At 33.4% G+C, this 6,637-nt stretch overlaps 1 pseudogene; it reads right to left on the reverse strand.

The window, feature by feature from the left end:
* Positions 1 to 4,932: 4,932 nt before the first annotated feature.
* On the reverse strand, positions 4,933 to 5,029 carry LOC122108723 (annotated as a pseudogene).
* Between the last annotated feature and the right edge of the window lie 1,608 nt (positions 5,030 to 6,637).

Here is a 6,637-nt window from a genome sequence, read left to right on the forward strand (position 1 = left end):
CACACACACACACACACACACACAAACATAAGTATTGCAATGCGAAGTTCTTTTTTTACCTTGCAGTAATCTATTTCCCTGTATTAGTTTACAAATTAACAAAAGCAGCTAAGCACCTACTTACCTACAATTCATCATGTTTCTCAAAAGTCAACTCTCTTTTTGGAAACATGATTTATTTGACCCAAATGTAAACCATTCAGGAGTTTGATTCTTCTCCCTCAATTCTGTAGAATTAGATGATTTTTTAGCTTCATCCTAGCAATGTAATTTGAGAAATCCTACATCAATCAACGTATTTCTTTCACTAGAATTGAAGCCTCTTTCAAACAATTAATAATAGGTTTTTCTTCTCTTTGCTTGCATCTGTAGTTTTATTATCTTCATATATTTTATGATCTGTCTGTGTATGACAAAGACTGCTGTGAAAATAAAAAGACCCTTCGCAGCATTTATCATTTATATACCATCCATAGATAGGAAGGTGTTTAAATATTACTGAAATTTCTTTGGAATAAGTCATGTTCACCTTGATTATTGTGAAAAAGAAGAATTGGTTTCTCAGCATTTTAGGTAAGAACTTGATTGAAAGAAACAAAAGGAAAAGTGAGGAACAACCCAACACATGCATTCAAATGAAACAAAACAACCCAAGAAATCAGATTAATTCAGTACTCAAGAACCTGCAGGAAATGCAAAGACTTAAAAACACATCAGCTATGACAAGCTTATGAAAATCCTCATTATGAAAAAATACATTTGAGTCAACTCTTTTGAGGATAGAGGTTAAAGCCCAGACTGGAAAGAAAGATCTTTACACAATGCCATGCACCTGTTACTCTAAATTCCAGGAAGGATAACATAACGTGGACTGAGCCCAAGGTCATACACAAGTATCTGAAAAATAATCAGAATAATTTAGGGCTGGGGACATGACAAAGTGGTAAGAACACTGATTTAGGGGACACAAGACACTCAATTCAAACTCTAATATTTGGGTATTAAAGTAAAAAGCAATGATATTAAATAATTGGAATAATTGTAAGATTTGAGTATTTGAGTGGAAAAATGCATGAGAGAGATAGAATGAACCCATGTTGCAATGTTTTCAACTTAAGTGAAAATGTTTTATGGTACTTCAGACAAAACAGTTACCCTGCAAATGCCATGGTTGTGCATTTGGGTGATGGAAATACTTTACTTACATAGGTGTAAATTAAATAGCTTTTATTTGGGTAGATTGTACTTCTTGAACTAAGAGCCTGAATGATGTCCCTGAGATTTTTCTCTCAAGGATACCACTCTACTACTTTGAGCCACAGTTCCAATTCTGATTTTCTGTTGGTTGTTTGGTGATAAGAGGCTCTTGGACTTTCTTGCCCAGGATGTCTTCAAACCATGATCGTCAGATCTCAGCTTCCCGAGTAACTAGGACGACAGGCATGAGCCGTCGATAGTATTAATAAGTTAGTAAATTGTACAGTTACTGAAGTTATACATTATCATTATAACTTGTGTAATATATGTGTGTATGTATATATCAATGCATACGGATAGAAATATTTTAACATATTTTTGTATCTACAGTAGATTTATGAAATCATCCAGTATAAAATAAAATGGAAATAAAAGTTAATAAGGAGAAAAACAAAGGAAATTATCACATGTTTCTTGTTGCTAAATGCAATATGAATTGCGAGAATCAGTTTGGGAAAACCATCTGTACGTTAACAAAATGGATAAGAGCTATTAATTCCAATCCATCTATTTGCCCATGGTGTGCAACCTCACACATGAGTGTCAAAATCAAACCACACTTTTTGCCTTTGTTTTTAACTCACCTGTTATAATTTAAGGATTTGATGAAGTAATCCAATAAAGTTTAAAATAATATTATTTGAGGCTATGAATTATAGCTGAAAATGATTTTAAATATGATCATAGCTAATTAAATTGCATATTTCTTACTTTTACTCTGTCATGTCCCTCATTCCCACATTAGGAAAGTTTATAGAAGGTTCTCACTAAATTATATGAAAAAAATGTATTGAAAGCATATAGGCACAGTGTGGTTTTAGCTTATTGAGACCTGTAGGTGGAAATGTGCTTTGGACGACTTGCAATACATTCTGATGAAGATGAAAGGAGGGATGTTCTTATTCTGAAAAACTGGCTAGAGGATTGCTACCACAAAGGTAGTGATGAATTCTTCCAAGAGGTTACAGTAAAATCACTTTCACAACCATGTTCACTGCTGCACTATTCACCGTAGCCAAATTACGGAAACAGCCCACATACCCTTTGGCGGAGTGATGGTTGGAGAAAGTATGGCACATATACACAATTGGATTGCACCTATCCATTTTGAAGACTGTTAAATTATTTGCAAGGAAATGGAGAGATATAAAAATATATTAAGTGAACTAAGTCAGAGCGAGACACACAAAGGACCCATGTTCTGTCTCATATTTGGAAGCTAGAAATTTATACAAGTTTACAAAAAATATTAACCAAAGCATGCTATTTGCAGAGGAGTATTTCAAAGGTGTAATTTCTTATGAAATTGAACTTTAATCCAACAAAAAGAATACCAGCAAAATATCACTTGGAACATGTGAGTGGAAGTCAAATGAAGGAATAAAAAGAGTTATGGAGGAAGAGAGTGAAGGTATAATATTCAATGCAGATAGTATGAAACTAGAAAAATTAAAGTGGGGTGAGGTTTGGAAGGCTGTGGAAAAGTTATATAAAGGTCCATTATACTTAAAAAAACTGATTTGTTGAATGGAAATTCCATGGTATAAGTATTTAAGATAATAAAATATAATTAAAAACAATGGAAATATCTGACATTAAATTCTATTTCCATCTCTTTAAAGATGGGGACAAACAAGTCGTTTAAGGATTCAGGTGGACCTGTTGCAACAATGAGAAGTACAAAATGTCATGTCAAAACCAGCTTTACAGTGTCGGTGGGGGGGGGGGGCGGAGGGGGGGTATGATTGGGTGGGAGGGAGGGGGGAGGCTGGGAAGGGAGGTGAAGGGTAAACAAAGGAGGAGGCTGCAATGCTTGGCAAGAAATGTATGCATTATCCTGCCCATGTAATTGTAACCCCTCTGTACAGTATGTTCTCAAATAAAATAAAATAAAATTTAAAAAAAAATAATAAAATTATTTGCTCTATACTTTGATCAGAGGGATGGATTTTGTGGTGAGCTAGATCATTGCACATCTGTCTCTCTCTTCCTCTCTCTCTTTCATGGTTCTCATAGGTAATATGATTGCTCCATAATTATCCTAATTTATTTTGCTTTTATATTTTTGGTTGCATCATTTCACTTTCTGCTCTGCCATTTCCCAATTCATTTACATTGAAGGCATTATTTCCTATTTTCTCATTCCTAGAATAAGCTGCACATGAATACACCACTGGTCCTCATTTTCAGTCTGTACCTTTGAATACGGAGGAAAATCTTCCTCTGCTCTCTACCAATTCCCTACTCTCCAGTTAGAATAATTTAGAATAGTAAAAATGAAAAAAGAGAAAATAAATAATAGTGAAAAAACAGATGAAGAAAATTCACTGGATATTTCTGACCAGTTCATCCAATGTGAACTATTGGGGAAATACATGAACACCTCATTCTCACTGGCACTCAAATTCTCTGGTTAGGCAATTCTGATGAAGTTGAGGAACAAGATGAAAAAGTGAGAAATGGTATCAATTGCAAGAAAAAAATGGAATAGGATCCAGGTAAATTTCGTCTTTGTTCTGATGAAAATAATCGCCTTACTACAGTGCAGAGACTACTTTCCAAAAGGCCACTCATGTGAATACTAGGGATAACAATGAGTATACCCCTCTACATCGAGAAGCCTACAGTGGAAACTTAGACATTGTCCATGAGTTGGTGGCTCAAGGCAGATATTCATGTAATAACTGTGAATGGCTGGACACCCATGCACAGTACTTATACATGGAATAATACCAGAGTGGTTTCTTTATTTCATCATGATGCAGATACCAATGGCCAAACTAAAGGCCTCTTGACCCCCTTGCATCTTGCTGCTGGGAATAGATATAGCAAAGATACGCTGGATCTCTTTATGGTGAATCATTATATCAAACCAGGTCTGAAGCACAACTTGGAAGAAACTGCATTTGATATTGCCAAAAGGATAAATATGTATCACTACCTCTTTGAAGTTTTGGAAAGCTGTACATATTGTTCTCCTCAGTCCTAATGGTTCGGTTAAGTTTCTTAAATTTCAAAATTTCCAGTCCATCCTATGTGTCCATACAAAATATTTTCACAATACAAAGCAACAGCAATATCTTACTTTAAAAATTCATGGATTCCATGATATACTTCCAAATGAATTGCCTGACTTTGATGTCAAAATATACTTGAGTTGTTTGTATACATCTATAATGATTTCTGTAGAGTTTGTGATTTTTTAATAAGAAATAATTTTGACTGATCTGTTGAAATGAGTAGTGCAGAAACTAAAGATATTTCTGGTGTTTGTCTTAAAAAAGTATATTTTAAAATATTTAGTATTCTGTTTGTATAATGACCATAATCTATTTCATTCTCTCCTAGATATAATACGTTGAATTCGAAATTGTTTTATAATATATAGATTCATTAATAAATGTGTCCTTTCAGATTGCATTCGATATAGAAACAGTTTAAGATTCCTTTAATTCCTAGGTCCTTATATAATTTAATTTTTTAGGGATAAAATGACAATGTTATGTTATTTCAAAAGTTTTATAAAGGTTATGCTATGTAAAGGCCTTTTTAAAAAGGTGAAGATTGAATGATGTCAAACTAACTTTTGTTTCTATGAATTACATGTATTATTACACTTGTATATTTGTAATCAACATTTTAATAACTGCTTTTCATTCTTGCATCTGAAGAATGAAAAATATTCAATACTTCCCAAATTTTCATATCATCCTTGTGCAAGAGCCATGTAAATCTTTGTATTGTAATTCAGGTAGACGTGATGCTGAACCAAGTAGTATCCTGTAAATTTAAGTAATTAATGATGCAATCTTAAGACAGGCATATATCCTTGGTTGCCTATTTGTAACAAGGAAACCTTATTGTTCCCAAAATTGCCATTTATCTTATTTCTGTAAAATTCTGTGTATGGTGGAAAAAAACTTATATTGCTTGTTTGATTGCTCACATTTGCAATTTTTTTCTATGACTATTTTAAGTCTTTTTCATTTGAAATTTGATAATACTTTGATAATACTTTATAGCTAGGTCCAAAGGTGATGACTTTTCAAGTACTTATTAATTAACTGATTTAGCTTTGTGGAGCTAATGGATTCAAAGTAAGCCTTGCTTAATAGCTACTTCTAAACTTCTCCAGCTTAAAATTTCCCAAATGAAGTCTTACTGGCACAAATGTGTCCTTGACCCTTTACCCTTGCTCCATGTAGGAACAGACCAACCAGAATATCTTACCCTGTCAGCATAGAATGACTTATTGGAGCAAAACTAATCTTAGTTACAAGGGATCATAGAGAGACGAACAGTTCAGACAGAACTGTTCAGACAGAAGGTATTTTTTCAAAATATAATTGTTTATTACACCTTTTCATTTCAAAAGTAGCTAAAGCCAAGAATGGGAAAAAATGTTCATATGTATGATTACCTAATGTCTTGGCATGTCTACCATCCAATCAGGCAGGAACTTACACCATTGATTTTCTATCACCAAATATATTCCATAGCTCCAGGAGAAGTCCATATGTTTCTCCTCGTTATTAGGCCTTAAATTGGTAATGTTTTAATCACAGTGTTTCCTCTTGCCTCTAGGCTGTATATCTCTGAATGGTAAAGCTTTAGCTCTAATTCTACCAAACACTGAGGTAGACGTAATGGAATAATACTTTAAAACAGTTGCCCTTGATACACTTACCACAACAGAACAATGCAAAACATTTTCTTACATTATATATAATTATATGTTTTATATTTATATGTGCTGATTTTATATTTCACACAGTGAATCTTATTAGAATTAATTGATAATTTGACAAATCAATTTATATTTATTCCAATAAATAGATTGGAATATAAATAATCAGGATTAGAATATATAATAGAATATAAAAAGTATCAATGCAATGTTTTCAGTATAAACTTGTGATACCTTCTAAGTGTTCTTGGTCTTCTGAATTCACATGGTAAAAAAACAATGTTGTTTTCCTCTAATCTATAAGGGATTTTACTCTGCTGCTCTGTTTATTGTTTTAACTTGCTGGTCCCAAACTGTTTTTTTTTCCATATTTCTGAAGTATTCCTACTGATTATACTCAAATTTTGCTGATATGATGTATAAAAGGTATTATTCTTCCACAGGATCCATGGGTCCTAGGATCCCAGGTCCCAGTTATCTGCATCATCAGATAACTAGGGCTAGAGTTCTTACCTAGGCCCATGCAACATGCCAACAGAAAGTAATTGAAGACCCATCTCAAATTCTCATTTCCTATATTTCAGGGCCCTAATTCCTTGAAATGCAGGAATTAGCAGTAAGTAATTGGGAAATGAAAGGCAACTTAAAATGCAAGATGAAATCACAAAATGTGAAAGTACAGTAGTACAAACT

This window comes from Dipodomys spectabilis, unplaced genomic scaffold (genome assembly GCF_019054845.1).
Source record: "Dipodomys spectabilis isolate Male_0828 unplaced genomic scaffold, ASM1905484v1 ptg000064l, whole genome shotgun sequence".
NCBI classification, from domain to species: domain Eukaryota; kingdom Metazoa; phylum Chordata; class Mammalia; order Rodentia; family Heteromyidae; genus Dipodomys; species Dipodomys spectabilis.